Raw genomic sequence first — 22,360 nt, 5'->3', positions numbered from 1 at the left:
ATGCCATATTGTTTGCACTACTTGAACGAACTTGAACAAATGAACGTCTCAATTACATTCCTCTCAGTGGCGTGTTGTGAAAAACTAGAGCACAATCATTCGGCTGCAGAAGAAACTCCTCTTTTTCAATTGAATTTTTTGGTCAAAATGGTATTTGGCAGTCACTTTTTTTTTTTCCATGTTGATACAATTGAATTAGGTGCGGTACAGTACACTGTTTAATTCTGCCAAGGAATCCAACATAAAAGTAATAAAGCATTGCTAAAGTTATTTATTACAGTGCCCATTGCCAAGGAAGCCAACAACAGCAAGCACACAGGGTGTCTGATGAATTACGGTGCACAGGGGTCTAAGCCAAGTTCCTACAGTAGCACTAACTGAAACTCATGAGGGCTGAAGATGCATGGAGACCCATCCTCTGAGAGTGCTACTGTACCTCCATACCGGACTGACTGAAGCACACTGCGGGAACTGCATGCTGACTGGCTTCACTATACCTGTGTAAACAGCCAACTTCATTTCAGAGTTTATTCAGTTTACAGTCATTATCAACTTCAGTTTCTTGTGATGCTGTTAATTAAAAAAAAAAAAAAAAACTAGAAGAAAATAATAAAAACTTAACTGCTGTAATGCTATCCCTGTTCCATGCTCTGCTAGTGTAGGATATATATTACAGTAGTTTACAAAGAACATGAAATCTATTGTTTGGGTAAGCTACTCATGAATATATAAAGACAGGAGGTCCAAGCTGGTTGAATAGAAGTCAAGCACATGTATAACAAAATTGCCAGTCATAACATTGATGAAATCCTAACATGTTTGCTCCACAGGACCACTCTGAAATGAGAATTAAAATCAACTGAAACAATACTTTAAAAAGTAGTTAAAAAATAACCCCCAAATAAATAAATACATATTTAATAACTTAAACATAGGACACAGCAAGATAGCAAATTATATAAAAAAAATACAGCAAACATGTATTTCAGCTCTATACAGAAAACATGTTATGTAATTATTTACAATACACAAGTCAGACAATGAAACATGTTACTGTAATACAGTAAGCAAGGGATGCAATGTAGAGGATACAAATTATTAAAACAGGCAATACCATGTTAATCTGTTTATACCTAAAACCAAGGGATGTGTCCAACCAACATGGGGCCCACAACAAAACAAAACGCCTTTCATGAATCAGCTGGTCTAAAGTTAGCCCCACAAAGCCCACAGATTGGTTAATTCCGCAGAGTTCTGTTCAAAGTGTTCACAAGGGAAAACAAATCTACTGTAGTACAGAATACTACATTGTGCTGTTCATGTATGATCAAATTTACGTTAAAGCATCCAAGAAACAGCATTTCACAGCAGAATGAATGTTGCCTTTTGATCAGCATCACTTACCAAACATGGGTCTCTTCTAAATCACCCAAATGTTTAATCCTCAATAAAACCAGTGAGTATGCCCTTGGGGATGTTTGGTACAGGAGCGCGCTACACAACACTACACTACACAACACAACACAACACTACTGTACAGCAGATCTGGTTCATTAGATGCATGCTACTGGACTCAGCCTATTGGAATGCTCTGGGCTGTCATTGACCAGCTGAATACTAGCCAGTGCAGTGCCTGCCTCTCCCTTCAACACTAACCAGGACACCAAGGCAGCCGAGGGGGAGGGGGGCAAGCAATCCCAGCGTGCACAGCAATGCACAACAAGCACTGTATACATGACTGCTTCTTTGTAGGGAGTCTCCTGGTCTGCACTACTGTAGAGAAGCCAACGTACAATATCCTTAATTGTGTGCTGTCACTGGTCTGCTGTTAACCCATCACAGCCCAATGTCCCATTCACGGGCTACTATATAAAACAACAACTTTACATGGGTGTGCTGGTGGGATTTCATGTTTATTGTATTACAAAGTCTGATAACCTTAAAGCTCCTTCCTAAACTTAAAGCACACGGTACATGTTCTTTAACCCTTCAAATACATACTCGGTCCTGATGCAGCTAGAATATGTTTCATAAGTTTATACCCTTCACTTGCCTTGATCAAACAGGATGTATTTCTCATGATTTACCTGTGGATTCACTGGGGGGGAAAAGTTCACTAATTCAATGCAAGTAGCTGGTAGAAATACAAAGCAAGTAACGGACAACAGCTGAATTGTTACTATCTCAGTATTTCAGGTCAGAGGGAGGAGATTCAAGGACTAGCATCACACATCATGGCTGCTATCTGCCCTGTTCAATAACAGTGACTAGCATCACACATCATGGCTGCTATCTGCCCTGTTCAATAACAGTGACTAGCATCACACATCATGGCTGCTACCTGCCCTGTTCAATAACAGTGACTAGCATCACACACCATGGCTGCTATCTGCCCTGTTCAATAACAGTGACTAGCATCACACACCATGGCTGCTCTCCAATTCAATATCAGTTATCCATATCCTTTGCTAAGCACCTGAGCACCTTTAAAACTCTGACAAAAAAAAAAAACACACACATGGTGTCTATACAGCTCCCCACAAACACAGGTTTTACTGCTAAAGATTAAACATCATAACGGCTTATTAGACAGACTCTAATACTTAATGTTAAGTGGGTCTTATTCAGAAGGCACGATAGGGAAAGTATCTTGTTTTAAAAAAAAAAAAAAAAGCACAACCAACTGAAAAGCAGTTCATGGACACCTTATGGAAAGTTTTTGAGGCGAAAGTACTGGCGGAAATTACATGACTTAAAACAAACAAACAATCAATCAAAATGAATGGAACAGCATGGTTATGTGATGTACTGTGATTACGCACAAGCTCAATCCTGCAAGCCAAATGAAGTCATGGGACCTGCGCTCCATAGGGGACGACCCTTTTGTACCTCGCTTGAGAACCGCGGGGTTGATGGTTGGTTCCCAGACTCTGCCTGCTTCTACATGAGCACCATAAGAGCAGAAGTGCATTTTATCAAATGAATGAACACTGATATTAAATTGGCAACATTCCTACTTGGAATAAATCTTATTGTCATCAACAAAATGAACATGGGCAGAGTGTGATGAAGGATCCAGTTTCATTTAACAGTATGAAACGGATACAGAGTCGGTGCTGAGGGACCCCGTTCCTATTAGGAAAGACAGCAAATAAGCTAACGTTTCAATGGCACATGCAGAGCCCACAATGAAATGGAGTCTGTATCTTTATTGTTATCTGTAAAACGTTCTACAAGTGGCCAGACAGAAACACTTTTCCACTGGTCATCCATACGGTATTTTTCAATTTGGCATCCATTACTCATAGACAGGAGTGAAATTCTCAACAAAAAAGTGCAAGTACTCGTATGCACAGCCAGCTGTAAACATTTTAAAAATTGAGCCAATTTGAGTAAATACTTTTGGCACTCAAATTTGGCAAACAATTTTCCAATACTAAATAAGCTTTAAGTAACTGATAAAATATAACCAATTCACCATAAAATATTGACAGCTTTGTAGTCTCTGCATGTATCACTCAGTCATGTACTGTAATTTAATACGGAAGTTAAACCTCAAATGAGAAGTATTAAGAAATATCACACTATGCAGTAACTGCTGTAAGAGGGAGTTTTCTTTCAACATATACTATATTCACTGGGGTAAAGAAAGGCCTACATAACGTATTCTTTACTCCTGGGATATATTTCTACTTTAACGTGTTACATATTGTAACGTCTTGCTGTAAAATAAAGGCACACACACACACAGGGACCACACCCCCCTGCCCCTGCTGCTATGATGTAACTGCCTGCGTTCAGAGCAATATAATGGCTTTTATTACTTTTTGAAAAAGAACAAATTTAAAGAAAATATGACAATACAGTTGTAAGCGCAGGTGTCTGGCCGGCGTAATACAGACAATGTTAAAACAAGCTATGGCATGAAGCCTTTTCTTAACTGACAGGATATCAATGTTTTACGGAAAACAATAAAACACAGCGTGCGGCAAGTACACCTCAATAATAATAACTGCGGCGACTATTCTTCTCAGGAACTAAATCGGAAAGAAATAATTTAGTGATCAGGAACGGCACTTTATTATTACAACCAAACAGACACGCACATGTCCCACTATCTCTTTTGCGACTGCCATCAAAACCCAGCTGGCGCAATTTACGGTAGCTATTGCGACCGTCCATAACATAATACTAGCGGTGCTGTACTACTGTTAGTTTTAAAACTGAACATAACAGCCATGTTAACAACAACAACAACAACAACAGCGGAATATGGCCAATATATGTCAAAGAATCCCACAGCATGATGCGCATTTAACATTAATAACTGTATTTAAACAGAGAGGTTTTTTATTATTATTTTCGATGTTTCCAGTGTTGAAAAAGGTTACACAAGTCTACAGATCTGAAGGGACTAAATGTATGTCTACATAGTATTTAAATATGTATCATGTACTTACAAGATTAATATATGTGATATTTATTTACCCGGGTATTTTTCATGGCAGGTACCCGGTTCCGGATTTTCTACCCGTGCCGACCTCTGCCTCAGTCAATCAATCTATTTAACACACACATTGTAGAAATGACACACTGCACTAGAAGAAGAAAAAAAAAAACATACCGAAGATAGATTCAAGTCACTGTTGATTGGCTATAAGAAATGCGACTGAAAATTAGCTAAAAATTATGTCTGCAAATGCCTACTGTATGGCAAAGTACAAGTTCACAGCTTGATGGATGAGGTACAGAGCGTTCCAGATAGGTTGAATGTGTTTGTTTAATGGAAATTGGCAATTTCCAAGGAAAGAAGGAGCTGGGCACAGTCGACTATAGTGCAACATACCAGAGGTGAAACTGTACCAGTGCTCTCAATAGAAAGCCTTTAGCGTAGATGCCAACGAGTCATACATCATGAGTATGACAGATCTGACAAAAGAGTTATTCAGTTCAATGCAGCATGCATAGACCTAATCAGCAAATTGTACAATTCTTCAAAACTGAATATAACCCAAATCCTGTGAGCTTGTCCGAAGCCTGCAAAGCTCAAACACGTGCACAGTTTACACCTCAGTTTTAACCCTGTGTTGTTTAAAAAACGTAGGCTGGGAAGAAAGACTGCCCTCTACACACATTACGTCTTACCCCTCACATCCCCGTGCCTCCCCCAACTCCACCCTTGACCTGTAGCTCCCCCTTGGTATGACTGTATCTGTTATGGGAGTCAACTGCCTTGTCCAGCAGGCCAGGTGGTGGACCCTCAAACCAAGTGGGTTTGAGATGATTGTTCATTCCACCCCGCAGGGGTGGTAGCGGTGGGTTGAGCCTAAAAATAACTGGACATTACTAAATTGGGGAGAAAACAATAAAAATAATTGGTGACCACTAAATTAAAAAAAAAAAAGGATAGACAGACACGCACACAATCTGTCAGAGCGAACTCCTGTCACAGATCTCCCATTCAATATAAATACTGCTTGGGAACCCTCTTCTCACATACATATAAAGCAACTGATGAAGTTATTACGTGTGTGTGTTCATCATACACCCTCCTGACAGAAGTAATAAGTAATAAGGTTAACTGAAAAGTCCTGTGCTGAGATCTTTAACTGCCGTAGTTCAACGTGAAACTCGTCACTGCAGCAAAGACATGAGAAAATGAAACTGGATAATAATTACGTGCTGACTGATGCAGCCTAAAGATAATGTGCACTTTGCTGGGATGAAAAGCTACATCCAGTTACAGCATTACTGCTCCCCAGTACAGTAATGCTTCAGTTACACCATCATTAAGGGCTGCTTGTGTCAGCTTAAAGTGTATGATTTAAGGGTCTGCACTTTTAAGGGTTTAACACCAACTGTCCTAGAAAACCGATAAGAAATACCAAAGACCCTTCCTACAGTAAAATCCATCAGAATACTGTAAATTATGGCTGGTGAGTTCTCTTAGCTTCTTTTAATATTCATACTTGTCAATTGCTCCTCTCCTTGTGACTGTGGGGGTGGAGGCAGAGGCAGCTCCTGCTCCTCTCCTCGTGACTGTGGGGGTGGAGGCAGAGGCAGCTCCTTCTCCTCTCCTCGTGACTGTGGGGGTGGAGGCAGAGGCAGCTCCTGCTCCTCTCCTCTTACTGGTGGAGGCAGAGGCAGCACCTGCTCCTCTCCTCGTGACTGTGGGGGTGGAGGCAGAGGCAGCTCCTGCTCCTCTCCTCGTGACTGTGGGGGTGGAGGCAGGGGCAGCTCCTGCTCCTCTCCTCTTAGTGGTGGAGGCAGAGGCAGCTCCTGCTCTTCTCCTCTTAGTGGTGGTGGCAGAGGCAGCTCCTGCTCCTCTCCTCTTAGTGGTGGAGGTGGTGGGACCAGCAGGCTTTCTTCCTCTGCTGGTTGCGGTGGAAGCGGCAAGTAGTCCTTCCCTGGTGGTGGAGGCGAAACCAGCAGGCATTCTCCCTCTGCTGGTGGAGATGGAACCAGCAGGCATTCTCCCTCTGCTGGTGGAGGTGGGACCAGCAGGCATTCTCTCTCTGCTGGTGGAGGTGGGCACAGCAGGCCTTTCTCTGGTGGGAGGGGACAGTTGTACAGGAAATGCCCCTGCTCCCCACAGATATGGCAACAGCAGGATGCCTCTATGGTGCGGAGGAGGGCCGCCCAGCTGATCTCTTCCGGTGATGGTGGTGGGACCAGCAGGCACTCTTCCTCTGCTGGTGCAGGCTTTGGCTGTGGACCTGAGGGCTTCCCTTTCTTGGCCTGTAGACGCATCGGCTCCTCCCACTCGGGCATAGGATGTTCAGGCTCCTCCCATTCCAGGTCTGTGTCCTTGAAGACCTCCAGGCAGTGGTGTTCTTCATGCCCGTAATGCATGCAGTTCATGCACCATTCCTTCTCCTCCTCAGGCACATCAGCCCACCTCTCCGGGTATTGGGAGGGGCAGATAGTCAGAGTGTGGCCAAATTCCCTGCACCCTGGGCACCACTCGTCAAGGACATGGAGCTGGCAGACTTTCCCCCTGTGGCTGTGGTGGGACCAGCAGGCATTCTTCCTCTGCTGGTCGCAGCTGGGGCTGTGGACATGGGGGCTTCCCTTTCTTGGGCAGTGGACTCACTGACTCCTCCCTCTTGGGAGCTGGAGACGGCCGCGTCTTGTCTACCGCCCAGAACCATTCGGTGGCGTACCCAACCAGACCCTGGTTCCATGCCTCCTCATATTGGGGGTCTCCGTAGGGACAGTCCTCCCTCTCCTGCCCAAACTTATCATAGGCACCGCACATGGGAGCCCCTTCCATCCTCCACTGCTCCTGTTCGGCTGCCCAGTTGGGGGGTCCAAACGGACTTGGAACCCGGAACCACCACCTCTTACGCTGCTGCTGTTGCAGCTGCTGCCGCTTTTGCTGCTTCTTGCAGCTCTTCCTCCCCATCCTCTTTCCTCTTCCTCCAAAAAAATACAAAAAAATATATATTCCTGCAGTACCTGTGCTGGCCTGAGTCTAGGAGGCGCTGGTGATCCCACTTTTAGCACTACGTGCAGCAGGGTGGCTGAGTGGTGACGTCAGGCCAGATGCAGGAAGAAAAGCAAACAGGCAAGTACTGCAATGCAAAAGCGCGGCGTGCACTGTTTTTATTCAAAAAATAAAATAAGTTTTTACAAAAATAAACACAGTTGCTCACTGAGCGAAATAAAATAGGCAAACAAAACAAATCCCAAACACAAAACAAAATAGCCAATATAGGTCAGGCTGGGCAAACGCTGTCACTGATCCTGTATGATTTTTAATTTATTTTCTCTTCTCGCTCTCCTGTACTCTCCTCTGTACTCCCACACCCGAACTAGAGTGTTGCAGGTTTATATACTGCGGCCGAGGGGTTTAACTAGCCACAATCTGCATGAGTTTATTAATTATGCGTGACTGCCGGCTAGTTTAACGCACTAGCCGACAGCCACACATTACCACGAGGTTTTACATATACACTGGCAGAGGACGAGCGGCCTAATCTCGCCTCTGCCAGAAAAAAAAAAAAATAACAAAACGCATGGCTTTTGCCGTCACTAAATACAAACACAAATCATAAAGGGGTACCCCGTTCTATATAAACAAATAATCATGTTCAGGGCTCCTTGCCCTGTTACAGACCCGAATATGGTACTGTAGCCATCTTAGGTCACAAGTCAAAGTGAAGGATGATGTCAGATTCTGAAGAGGAGTTTCAGAACTCGGAAATGGTTGACGAGATATTAGCATGCAGCTCTGCAAATCCATGCTGTACAGGGATGCAGAACTACTGCCAATGACAGTGGTATGGTACTGCATTCCAGAAAAGACAAGCATGCTGGTGACATTTATCTCCAGCCATAGCTGCGAATACAAAATTAGAGCCATGAGTAAAATCAAAAATCCACATGACAGAACATATGACAAAACCTACAGTAAGTAAGACAGAAGGACAGGGAATGGTGGGCATGGTGATCGTCTGGTGAGGGTATAGGGGAATCAGTTCAATTCCAGGTACCCTCCATTGCATCTGTTTACATTAGCACCTTAACTTTACTTATTACTGTAAAATACAGTAACATACCATATATTACTGTAAAATACAGTAACATACCATATATTACTGTAAAATACAGTAACATACCATATATTACTGTACTTGTGTGAACTATAAATAACTCTGCAAATTTTACTAATAAATACAAGATGATGACAGATTCATGGTCCCGCAAATACAGAGAACCAGGCTACAGAAAATGCATTTTATTAAAAACACTTGATCTTTCTTTACAACTGAAATGCTGTATCATGCTGGTTAAAACCCTCCCCTCTCCAACTATGTCAGGAATTCATGTTGTCTCCCATGAATGCTTTTGAAGTAAGATAAAAGCATGCAATCTACAGCAAAACAAAAATGAATGAACAAGCATGTGCCAACCTAGAAATTCCCCCAGTAACTGACACGTATTCTACAAAAGCATCTTTCATTCACTCCCCCATGTATTATTATCTGTGTGTGTGACTGAGGCTTCTGATATTTCATCTGTAAAAGAGGCTTTTTAAAAAAATAAAAAAAATAGTAGTATATTATATATATGCTCCTTGAGAAAGATATGCACAACATATCAAACACATGACGAAAGTCCCCACTATCAACGTTGCACATACTGCTGCTGTGCAAATGCAGCAGGAGGATTCTGGGTACAAACCTTGTGGTTTTTACAGTTAATAAATCATCTAGAAACAAGTGCTGTCCAACGGAGGCTCAATATTGTTTTTTTATTATCCAGTGTAAGACTGTTAATAGATATAAAAAGGCTACAATGGCAACCAGTAATCTTTGGGACAGATGTTATAGACACGTGTTTAAACATACAACATACTGAAGCAGTGTCTACTGTAAGTGTGGTTTGGTTAACTTATTTTGTCCTGAATTCCTTTACTACAAATTAGTCAGCTTTTAAGTTTATCAATACCATTTACATAGCAAGGCCAACAGAAAATTAATGTTAACACTGTTAATTACGACTAGCGCCCCATGAGATTATACAGTAATTAATTTGCTCTAGCTTGTTAGGTGACGTGTACTTGGTTTTAATCCTGCTTTCTCTTATCCTTAAAGCTGTTAGGGTGTTTAAATAATGCCTTAAAACATAGTGATTCAAAATCCTGACGTTCAGCTTTACAATTACTCATCGCTTAAGAAGCTGCATTACACTACTGCATAGCCCATCAGTAGTACAGAGGAGAAGCCAGTTGCCACGGCCACCTCTTTCTGAGCTACAGCTGGATGCCAGGCTGCCTGGAATTACAGCAATGTAAAATCTGTAAACTGCTGCATCTAAAGAGCAGAGAGCCTGGCTCACTACAGCAGTTTCTAAATTGCTGTCTATTGTAGTCTCATCGGGGTTCATTTGGAACCTTCTGTAGGAGATTTCATAAATACACACAAGCCTCGACAATCACATACTGCTCCAAAGACCATTCGCACCGTCAATTACTTTTCAAAGAAACTTAACTAATCTTTAGAACAGACTCATCCTTCAGCCAAAGCAACTTCGATGTCATTATTAAAATTAACCTACTTTCTCTGTTGTGCTTGTAGCGGTCTACTTTAGGTCATGTTTGTGTATTATACACTGTAGTGAGGTGGACGCACAATAATGGCTGGGGTATTTCTCCCCTTCCTGTTGTTACTTGACAGAAGGGATGGAACCTCATTGTCAGTCTGTTGTTTTTCTCAGACTGCTGTGCGAGATGCAAGTTCTAGTTCAGTCCTCCACAGATGAGCACATATTGGTCTGAAATCTGGCAGATGGGGCTGCTCAGCTAATTAACATAACAACAGAACCATTTAAGGAAAGGGTGACTTCACACAAACATTCTACTCTAATAAAATTAAAAAACAAAAGGTGACCCAAAACAACATGAGAATAATCCAATGTTACTGGCAGTCTAATCAGCAGTGACTTCCAGTAAAACTTAACCACGCCAAGACTTTTTCTGAAAAAAAAAAAAAATTCACGCAATTCTCCTGCCTGTCTTTATACTGCAATTCTGAGACTATCATCATGCAAATTAAAAAAGGTACAGTCCATCTTCATTTCCTTGAACTCTGCATTGTCTGGTGGCCAATATTTCCCACCGACTAATAGAAAAAGGCAGCTGACCTTCCCATCTGAACTGCAAGAATGGTTCAGAATTCTTTCAAATTCAGAGAAGTCTGGTACTCCAACATTTCTTCCTATTTACGACAGAAGTTTTGATCAAAGGGAAAAGGGAAGGGAAAAACAAGCCATACTAGAATACATGTACTGTGCAGTGCTGAATCTGACAGCACCATCAGAACTGGCTTGTCTCCAAGAAGAATGATCAAATATAGTGGATAAGAGCCCACAGAAAGACCAGTGTTCCTCTTGCAGCGATACACAACAATGCACTGTGCAACACCCCATGGTCAACCGCTGTGGGCCAACATGAAGACGGACAGCTTCGGATTGTTAATTACATTTCGAATGGCCGGTTCCAAGGAAAGCAATTTGAAAAAGCACACAAAAATGTATTCCCTCTCCCAAGCCCTCGATTTCTGCAAACAGAAACAAGAGGACCATAACAAAATGGAAATAATGAACAGGGAGTTAATATGTGACTTAGTAAAAACCTTTTTGCTCCTTTACCTTGAATGATTGGCCATTAAACCGTTTCACATCCAAAAGTTTGGTTGAACAACGGCGGACAGTCAAATTTAGCATCAGTGTTCCTCTGAACTTAACCATCATTTTAAACACTTCATTTTCAAGTGGAATGACAGTTTTAATGAGAGGTTTGTTTATGATTGAGATTTTGAGGGGTAGAGTTTTATTTTTCAGACTATACATTTTGACGTGTTACTGATTTACATTGTGTATTTATCATTTAGGCCTACTATGAATGATACTGTATATACAGCATTTATCTCTTTATGTTGTTCAGTTTTAACAGAAATTCTCTCTTCACCTTCTGAAATCTTATTTGTTTAAAAGGCAGTAGCTTCAGATCGATGAAGATACTGTACTAGAACTATTCATCAATGCCAAATAATCATATATTTTATATATATATATATATATTAGGGGTGCATCAATTATTGATCACCTGTCCTTAAATTTCCAGAGATTACATATTGGTGAATCGATGCATCAAATTAGAACCCAGTTTGAAGTCTCCTGTTTCAGGTTTGCATTAAAACCTTGAGTGGGTGAGAGTGCGCTTCTTTTAGTGTTAGGACGGTAGATTAGCGTGTTGCTAGGATACACACTTTAGGCCTCTACATTCGCACTGACAAGCCAAATCAGAAGTAGACCTATTGTATTCACGTTTTCTTTATTTAAAAATTAAGGCAATAGGCTGTTTTTAAATCTGTTGATCTACAGATTTTTTTTTTGTTTACCTTTTGTTCCAAAGCAATGTGTTTACATTGGATTACATGCCAATATTATATAAAAATAAGATTAATTTAGTACAATAGTTAAATTTAGTCAGGATGTGTGAGATTAATTAAAATGTTTTACTTTTGGACATACAATGTTAACAGTAATGAACAATCATAGTTCATTATAAATTACGTCTTAAAATATAGTATTTATTATTATTACAATGTTAAAGGGACATCTGATACGAACTCACGCACATACTTTTCAGTTGTTAAAAACTCAAGTCCTTTGTATTTCTTTTTTTATAATTGGAAGTGTTCTAATTTAATTTAACTGTTATTCACAACGGTGTTTTTAGTTATTGTATCTTCTGTTAAAAAAACAAATGTTTGTTCTTTATTATGAAAAACAAAACATCAATGCATCAATTATCGTTTATAAATGCCTATACGATATTGAATAAATTAGGTTGCCGATTGCACCACACACACACACACAGATATATATATATAAAATATATTATTATTATTATTATTATTATTATTATACAAACTAATACAATGACTCAAGGATAAAGGTGATCAATTATGTGTGCCAACATATACATGCATACACAGTATATATTTATGTAGCCCAGCAGTGAAGTTTTGTCTAGCCTTTGCCCAAATAACTGCGACCAAGGCATGCATAAGAGAGCACCTTGCTAGAATGTGACCCTGGATCCCAGTCTTTTAACTAACTGACTGCCTCCATTACTCGGGTATCTGTCTCCTGGTCTAAACCCCCTCTAGGTAAATTACACAGAGCACAGAGCTTTGTGACTGCTGTGGAGTTCACTTTACACCCAGATCAGGAGACACAAAGGCAATTTTCCTATAAAAACATATTTAAATTCATTCAAATTCTGAAAGAAAAAAAGAAGAGGGGAAAGGCAGACGGGCCTTAATACAGCGCTTTTAGCACGTGACAGACCTGCTTCTTTAAACTGAGAGAACATCCACAGACCCATGACTAATTATGTATTTAACTTGTTGATATTGTTGCACCTCAGTTTGGCCACCAGTACAGTGAGACAAACTAAGCTGTGGTGTACAATTAGTGGTTAAGTACCATTTTTTTAAAGTAATAGATTCTATATTAATGTAAAATATTAGTGTTCTATATTTAAAAATCTTAATTACCTGCATTGCACTTACTTCATCCAGATAAGTGATGTTGGCATTTGGGAAAATTTTATGTCACCGAGTGAAACTGCTGTTTTACTACTGCACCTGAATTCGACTTGAGCAAACACTTCAAACACATGCCCCAGAGTGAGAAAAAAGAAAACATGCAGTTCCGTGGGAGGGAAGGAAAAGCAAACCAGCAAGGAGACAGCAATTAAATACTAAAATAAGGACATGCACAGAGGAGGACCTAATTAAGTCTAATTAAGTTCTGTTGATTAAAGAAAATGTAACAGATTTAAAAGAAAAAAAAACAGCTTTGGTGTGCATATTGAAATTACAGACATCTTACAAGCAACACACATTAAAAAGAAGTGGGAATATACACAAATATTCTGTTTTAACTGCTGTATAATATTTAACCATATTGTGAAAGAAACTCTCTACCATATTGCATAGAGTACTGCTTTTTATTTATGGATTCATGTGCTTTGCCGGCTATCTTTCTGGTACACTTGTTTATAAATTATATTGTACATGATCACTTTTACCTCTAAATACATTAAAATATTTTTTTTTGCAATCTGTCAATCTGTTCACAATCTACACGCGCTGGCCAGGAGCATCGAGATCACTCAATACTTTCTAAGGCAAAGACAATTGAGCATGCCTAACACTCTGTGCTTGTCAGACACACACTCAAAAGGGAACAGAGCCATCGCCTTATTCACTGTTAAATACTGGAACAGAAAAGCACCCCCTGGAAATAACAGCTATAATATACAACTGCATGACAACCAAGAACCCTCCCAAGTAGTCTCCTGGGAACGCTGTGCTCACTGTAATACAGCAAAAGAAAGAAAAAGCCACAACAGCAGATGGATTCATATGCAGCTTCTGTATCAGAATCTGTTTTTCATCTGACAAACACCATCATGAAAAACATTTAACTTTCAGCTGAGAATTGCCTCATTCCGTATTAACACGAAAATCTGAAATAAAGCTTTGTATCATTTTTTTTTTTTTTTTATCAAAGAAGTTAAACAAACAAACAAACAAACAAACAAAAAAAGGTTTGGTCCAGGATTGGTATGAATTCCTTTGAAGTACCGTACTGTTAGTGTAACCAATGCTTTAAAATCAATTTTCTTACTTCATAAGCGTGAATAACATTGTTATTCGTCACCCTTACTTGGGTCTTTTGCAATCTCATTTATACCAATTTAAAAAATGAAAGACAAGCCAAGAACCAAAAGATAGTACACACGAGACAATATTGCTAATGAGAGGTAAGAAATTGATTTTTAAAAACGTAGGCTAGTTGTCACTCCTTTAAGGCTAGATAATCTATTGACTAATTACAGATTAGTTACTGTACCAGTGAGCTCTCAGTACACTGAGACAGCGCTGTGTAATGTGCCTGGGTAAAGCTTTAAAATACTTAAAACACCACGTGTACAGTAATACACCCTGCACTGGCACTTTGCCTACTTAAAAAGTGAAATTAGAGTTCTACTGTACCAAAATACTGTTCTGTACTATTTACATTACTTTTGATGAAAGGGCCGATGATTCACCTTTCAAACTCTTAAGAGAAAATCTCACTGCTTTTCAAGAGCAGCTCACTTTCAAGGCTGTCCTAGATACGTCAAAAGAAACACAAATGGGATTCATGCACACGCTTTTAGAAACCTGTGTATGTTTTGTACAGTTTTACAGATCTTATCCAAGGTTTTCAGTCAGACAGCTCTTCCATCTGGCAGAGGCCTCCAAACTGCTGCAGCTTATTTAACCAATTGGCTTCACACAGATAATGAACACTGGCTGAATTAGCAGCAGTAACAGTCTTTAAAAAAGGTTACAGGTTTCTGTACATGAAAGCAGATAGCAACTACAGTAAATAAGTGTGACGGACAATGGTGACCGATCATCAACGTATGCGATTTATATAGTCAGACATCAATTTAATTGTTACTGAACTTTGCACTTCACTACCTTGTTTCTATAGAGATATTTTCCCCCCTTACAAATCAACTGACTTCATGTACAGGGATGTCGTGGCAAAAAAAAGTGCAGAAGCTGTCCTAAAATCAATAATGGTACATTATAAACAGTTAACCTTTACTAAACATTACATTTAATTAAATTAAATACCGAAAGTCCAAATACACACACTAACTAACAACAACAACACTACTAACTTAGGTGGCACAGTTAAATCATTTACTTTAATAATACTAATACATTTACCATTGTTTTGCCCTTTACTTTTTCCTCATAAGAAATCCAATAGTTGTTCACGCTTTTTGTTTTGTCTTCAAATTTGTTTGAGCCTTTTCTCACATTACAGAAATATACCACTTGAGCCTCACATAGAGGATTGTGACCAGGAGTCAGATCTCACTTGTGATGTTTAATAGCAGACATCTGTTCAGTGAAGCCCTTCCAATGCTTCTCCAAAGAATCTTACTGTGATTCTATAGTAAGCAGAGACAGAACACGCAGGCCGGAGCCGGATTAGCAACCCTGAAATCTGAGAATCAATTCAGTTAATCTCGGCTTTGATGAGGAAAATGCAAGTGAACACCAGGCTAGTCGCTCAGCAATTCCTCTGAAAACAAATGAGATATCAAATTGCAGAAAGGGGTTATTTAAAGCTGTCTGAACTGGCAACATATTGAGCAGATCTTTTAAGACCTGGAAATGATTTTCAAAACACACAAATACTGAAAAGTCTTATTCTGTTACTCAAGTATTCATACAGGTTGAGCTTTGCAAAATCAGTGCATTACTAAAGCACACATTTTACAATCTGTTTGGACTTGCTACTTCTTTAAAAGCTACTGTATATACACAAAACATTTCTATACTATGACTTTCCAGGTGAATGATTTGTACATTCTGAAAATCAATAAAATAAAAATCTTCTCCAATTTATTCTTGCCAATCCATTGGTTCTCCTAGAAAACTCTTATTAGGCTCAGTCCCAAGAATATAAGCACACATCCACTTACATACTGTAGTGCCAATTAAATTAAATTAAATTAAATTTTAAAAAAAAACAACAACATCAGTAGATATTCCCAACAAACAAAGAGCCTGGCTTATTATTACAATTTCAAGAGAGAAGATATTTGAAACTTTTGACCCTAGCTATTGTTCATCCTGTTCCTGTCTTCACACTGTACTTATATATATACACACACACATTTAATATGATGAAGAATCCCCAAATATTAGCTCTCAAGTTTCATTATTTTAAGTTCTCCTTAAAAGATGGTTGTAATCTTAACTTGTTGCATCTTATTTGATATTGTACTTGTAGTATAATTTGCACTCGCTGTAAACTATACTGTACTTAAATATTGAAATTATATTGTAACCCTGTAAATTGCCTTGGATAAAGGCATCTGCCAAAAATAATAATAATAATAATAATAATAATAATAATAATAATAAATCATCATCATAAAGACGGATACAAATTGTGACTGTGGTGGGGACCCTTGGTCTGTTTGATGTGGAAAGACACAAAAAGACTTCAAGGAGTGAGTAAGTAAGCAAGCAAGCAAGCAAGCAATGATTTACCAGTCACCAAGGAATCATACTTTAATACATAATTCATCATGAAAAAGGAATGACTTTCATCTGTGTGTCGGTGCACATCTAACAGTATATGTGCGGTAACGTCTAAGCTATGAAAAGAACACTGCACTGCATAAAGAACCCACGAGACCCACATCAGATCTATTTTACCAGCAGCGTTGTAGCAAGTGGTTTATTCCATAGACAAACCAGTCTAACAAAAATGTCACTATTTTAAAAGGAAGAAAGAAGGGAAAAGGAACAGTAAATGGATAACACAACCATTCATAATGGTGTCTAGTAGGTCTTTTCAAAAGTGTGCGTTACAAATTGCCATTCAGCTGCTGTACATTCTAAACACAAGGTTCTGTTTTCCTTCACACATGAACACACTGAAAGCTAAACGATGCATGATGTGATTCTGTCAGATACAGCACATGACCAAAACCCTGGATAAAGCATTCTTCTCACCATCTGATTAAAACAAGAACTCTTCAGTAAGCTGTGCAAAGCTGCCAAAACCAAAGATTAGGGCTTCTGTTAAGTACTCTGGGATTACATTTAAACAAATAAAATCTATGAGAGCGTGAGCAATTTTGAAAGATGAACACGGCATAAAATACCAAAAATCTTAAGTTATCTTTGTTTTCTTTTGGTAGAGTACTGTACTCTTAAAAGATGATAGCAGTGTACCAAAGCATTATCTGGGGACAGTGATGGTTTTATTCTTAGGGTGTGTAGTCTTAATACCTGATACCTGTAACTTTAGTAAGAAGAAGAAGAAGAAGAAGATCTGAAGCGAATGCTCATTAAAATGGAGAGGCTGTCTGTTTCCAGTAAATGAAAGCCTACCCTGTATATGACATGGGCTCACAGTGATGCAGTATTGCAGTCCTACTCTGCTGTACCTTAGCCATATCATTGGAATCTTGAGCTTGTGACATGCACTAGCACAGAATGCCCGCTGGGACTGGCAGGGTAATTCAACATGATCAGGACAGGGCGAGCCAAAGCCTCTTCCTCCTAATCCCCAGCCAGCCACATGGAGCTAGTTAAACAATCTGTAATAACTTCCCGTTTTATCCTCACCCTGGAGCAATTAAAGTACATTATCTGCTTGTAACCCTTAACAGATCATCTGAGCAATCTCACATCCCACACTCCCCCTGTCTGTACAGCACATTAGAAATATTAAACAGGAAATACACAGCTCTTCAATCATGCAATAAGTGCCCCAGTACAGTAGCAAGAGTGAAGACATTCCTCACTGACGCCATCAACAACAGTAAAACAAGGTTACTGTATGTACTGCACACTTTTTTGATCTGCCATTTATGTATACATGCTCAGGTATGTAGATAAAAGCCATTAACTGGAGGGAAAAAATGAATGGCTGTTGCCAATTCTTACTGTTTTATAAACCCCAGAACCCCCATGCTATTTATGCCATATTCCTTTATAAAATATATAGAAGTGTTTTAATGTTATTATTTCTGTCCACTATTACTGTAGCATACAAAACAGTCACTGTACCACAACACAGAGAAGTGTGTTTCCCCCCCACAGACAAATGTAACCAACAGCTTTGAAACTAAATATAGTATTTTTTCAAGAATTGCAGGTGTTTCCCTTTTTACTATTTTACTGCAAGAACAGGGGCATTGAAAAAAAGTCATGACAAAGAGCTGTCAGTTCAACTTCACAAACAAGTTAAGTCTACTAGAAAGTGGTTTGCCATTTTTACTTTAACCACATGAAGTTTTCTCCTGTAACACTCGTATACCACATCAAGTTTTCTCCTGTAACACTCGTATACCACATCAAGTTTTCTCCTATAACACTCGTATACCACATGAAGTTTTCTGCTGTAACACTCGTATACCACATGAAGTTTTCTCCTATAACACTCGTATACCACATGAAGTTTTCTCCTATAACACTCGTATACCACATGAAGTTTTCTCCTATAACACTCGTATACCACATGAAGTTTTCTCCTATAACACTCGTATACCACATCAAGTTTTCTCCTATAACACTCGTATACCACATCAAGTTTTCTCCTATAACACTCGTATACCACATCAAGTTTTCTCCTATAACACTCGTATACCACATCAAGTTTTCTCCTATAATATACCACATGACGTTTTCTCCTATAACACTCGTATACCACAGCACGCTTGTGCATTCCAGCAGAAATATGTTAAATGCTGTACTGGATTTTTGTTTTCATAGGTTGCATGTACACTAAGAATGTGTGGCTCAATTAATTGCATCCAAATACAATGGCGAATCCAGCTATGTTGACACATGTGCAGAAGTTTTAGGATAAATATGAAGACAGATATATCCTTTCAGAATAGCATTCCTCTTCCGGGATCAATTCCTGCGCTGTATGTATTTAAACATACAGTAAACCTGTCTGGATTAGGGAGCCTTCAAAAAGAGGACACCCTTGAAAGGGAATAATGAACAGTTTATTCTAAAAATGCCACCAGCGTAATGTATGTATGTATACACAGTCGGGTCAACCAGCGACCAGCAACCTTCCCTCATGAAATTGAAATGTCCTAAAATAATAATAATAATAATAATAATAGTTCCTACGCATGTTTACCACAGATAGCTAATATATTTATTTCTAAATTGTTCTACCTTTCGGGACCTCCACAAAACGAGAAACGCACACAAAATAGCGACTGTTTTATAGACGTACAATAAACTTACAAAATTGCAGCGTGAAAATTGACAAGACATCCCTGTTGTAATTTCAGCAGCGAGATCGTGTTAAACAAGTAAAATAAGTATCCTTAAGATACAAAAAGGATTCATAAACATACTGAGCTCTGTGTAAGAAAAATTACAGTTCCACAATATGAAATGAGCATGCTCAAAGTTAAAATAACTACTTGCTTGGTAATAAGTTATTGTTGATAGTAAGAATGTTTCAATACAGCTTGCAAGCCTACACACTGAGTATATCTTAACTGCTCCTAAAAGAAACACAGCCAAGCCGAAGCAGTTACTCGCAACACACACTTGCATTACACAATTTGTATTGCATTCTACCAAAACATAAATACCTGTGTGTGATGCTGTCTTCACCTGTCTACTCTCCGTTTTGGAAGTCTGCAGGGAAACTCGATTTAAGATGTAATGTCTTTTTTTTCTTTTCCAAATATACAGAGACCTTCGTCTTCCCGTGTGCTTTTTCCCTAACTAAACAAGCAACCGCATCCTTGTTTTCCGACGTGTTCTAAACTGAGACGCCCATTAGTCCCCCATCAATCAATGGAACATGCTAGCGGAAGCCCGTGCCTTAGTACGCCCGCTGATTGGATAATTCTCCACCTAGACGGAGGCTCTTGAGTGCTGTTTTCTTTCTTTAGTGGGTCATGCTGCTGTCAATCTCTTCCCTGTGGAAAAGCTGTCGAAAAAAAGGTACATTCTGTACGTCAGGTGTCTGTTGCTCATAAAACTGGGATTTCTATGAATTACTGCTGGTTTTTATGTTAGAAACTTAAATTTAAAGATAGATTAATGTTGTTTGTAGGTATATTTATATTTTAGGGATACCACTGCTTTTGTGGTTTGTTATTTTTTTAAATTATTGAATATTCGGGTGATCTTTATTATACGTATCCATAATGGATCATTTTTTGACGAGTGTGTACGATTTAATGTAACAGTTAGATAGGACATCTACATATTTGCTCAAATAAATATGACTACATTTTTGATGCAGTCTATATAGTTACTTATAATGTGATTTATTTATTCAAATAAATTGTTAATAATATATGTCTATGGGCACTGATTGTAATAAAAAATACAATATAAAGAAATCAAACAAACCTTAACAGGTGCATTCATGGCCTCCCACTTCCCAAACTCTGGGGGGCAGTGGTGCGCTCACTTCAACTGAAACTGCTTGAGGAACTGCAGCTTTAAAAAAAAAGTTAACTGCGTGTTAAAGGTGTACTAAACAGTGCTTTAAAAATGCGTGTTCTTACCTCTTATTGGAAACATTATCGTCGCACACTTTATGGTTGTGTTGAAAGTCTTTGTTCTACCTCGTTTCCATAGTCAAGCCAACTCGAGTACACGCCCTAATTGCTCTCCCCCTACCCCCCTCAATAACGATGATACAGTAATCTGGTTACCTGGTTACTATCAGGCCACCTCTCGCGATAACATGAGTGTCCAGCTCATGTATTATTATTATTATTATTATTATTATTATTATTATTATTATTATGTATTTCTTAGTAGACGCCCTCATCCAGGACGACTTACAGTCGTAAACCAAAATACATTTCAAGAATCACAGTACAAGTATTAATACAATTAAGAGCAAGATAAAATACAATTACTTCGGTTCTAGCAAGTGCAAGTATATGACAAAATACGTTTCAATAACGGAGCAGATAACTGTCAGTGATAGTTACATCAGGATATAATTAAATACAAAATACAACAGATTAAATAACACTGACAGACAGATTACAGTACTCTAAAGTACAGGATTAAATGCAGTAAAATAGGGAGCAGATAAGAGCAAGTAAAGCGCATTTAAGGAAGAATGATAAGTGTCCAGAGGGAAAAGAGGAGTTCTACAGGTGCTGTCTGAAGAGGCAAGTCTCGAGGAGGCACCGGAAGGTGGTCAGGGACTAGGCAGTCCTGACATCTGTAGGAAGGTCATTCCACCACTGCGGGGCAAGGGTGGAGAAGGAACGGGCTCTGGAGGCAGGGGAGCGTCGAGGAGGTACAGCCTCCTTCTAGTGCAGGAGGAGTGTAGAGGTCGAGTGGGGGTGTAGGGAGAGATGAGGGTCTGGAGGTAGCTGGGTGCAGTCTGGCCAAGGCATCTGTAGGCGAGTACAAGAGTCTTGAACTGGATGCGAGCGGTGATCGGGAGCCAGTGGAGTGAGCGGAGCAGTGGAGTTGCATGGGAGAAGTGAGGCAGAGAGAACACCAGGCGAGCAGCGGAGTTCTGGATGAGCTGGAGCGGACGGGTGGCGGACGCAGGGAGGCCAGCCAGGAGGGAGCTGCAGTAATCTAGGCGGGAGAGTACCAGGGCCTGGACCAGGAGCTGGGTGGCGTAGTTGGTGAGGAAGGGTCGGATTCTTCGTATGTTGCTCAGGAAGAATCGGCAAGTGCGTGCCAGAGTGGAGATGTGCTGGGAATAAGAGAGGCAGGGGTCCAGGTTGACTCAGAGGTTCTTAGCTGAGGAGGAGGGAGAGAGTGTGGTAGTCTGTTACCATTGGTTGTTATCTGTCTGTCCACATTGGCTGTTGTTTGTCTGTGCCCATTGGTCCTAGTGTGCGGCTGAGGACCAATGGGATGTGCGTGAGCTCTGTACCCTGATCTGAATAAGGGAGGGGCTAAATGTATAAAAAGGGCTGTACCCGGCGATCCGGAGCAAGGAGAAATCGGCAAGACCGTAGACCAACCAACCAACCAACCAACCAACCAACCAACCAACCAACCAACCAGCCAGCCAACCAGCCAACCAGCCAGCCAGCCAGCCAGCCAGCCAGCCAACCAACCAACCAACCAACCAGACAGCGGCGGCAGTGGTAGCAGGACAGCGGATCATGAAGCTGCCCAGCTTGGATGGCACCACAAGCTGGGTCTTTCCATGCTCAGGTGACAGTGCTGGGCAAGCTGTGCAACTGGAGTGAGGGAGACAAGGCGTAGCAGTCGACGGCATCGCTGAA

General features: G+C 40.0%; 1 protein-coding gene across 9 annotated transcripts in view; it reads right to left on the bottom strand.

Annotated features, from left to right (window-relative positions):
- LOC117394925 (MAGUK p55 subfamily member 7-like) overlaps window positions 1-20,044 on the bottom strand; it is a 138,625-nt gene extending 118,581 nt beyond the window's left edge. For 6 of the 9 annotated variants that reach the window (XM_059019735.1, XM_059019748.1, XM_059019729.1 and 3 more), the window contains exon 1: window positions 19,727-20,044. The gene's annotated coding sequence lies outside the window, so the exon portion shown is untranslated. Of the gene's footprint in view, window positions 1-1,404; window positions 1,426-19,726 lie in introns of those variants that run through there. The other 3 variants (XM_059019767.1, XM_033993686.3, XM_059019758.1) reach the window with 3 other exon arrangements.
- Between the last annotated feature and the right edge of the window lie 2,316 nt (window positions 20,045-22,360).

This window comes from Acipenser ruthenus, chromosome 3 (assembly GCF_902713425.1).
Source record: "Acipenser ruthenus chromosome 3, fAciRut3.2 maternal haplotype, whole genome shotgun sequence".
Classification (NCBI taxonomy): domain Eukaryota; kingdom Metazoa; phylum Chordata; class Actinopteri; order Acipenseriformes; family Acipenseridae; genus Acipenser; species Acipenser ruthenus.
The sequence above is the reverse complement of the archived record's forward strand: the minus strand, read 5'-3'. Positions and strand labels throughout refer to the sequence as shown.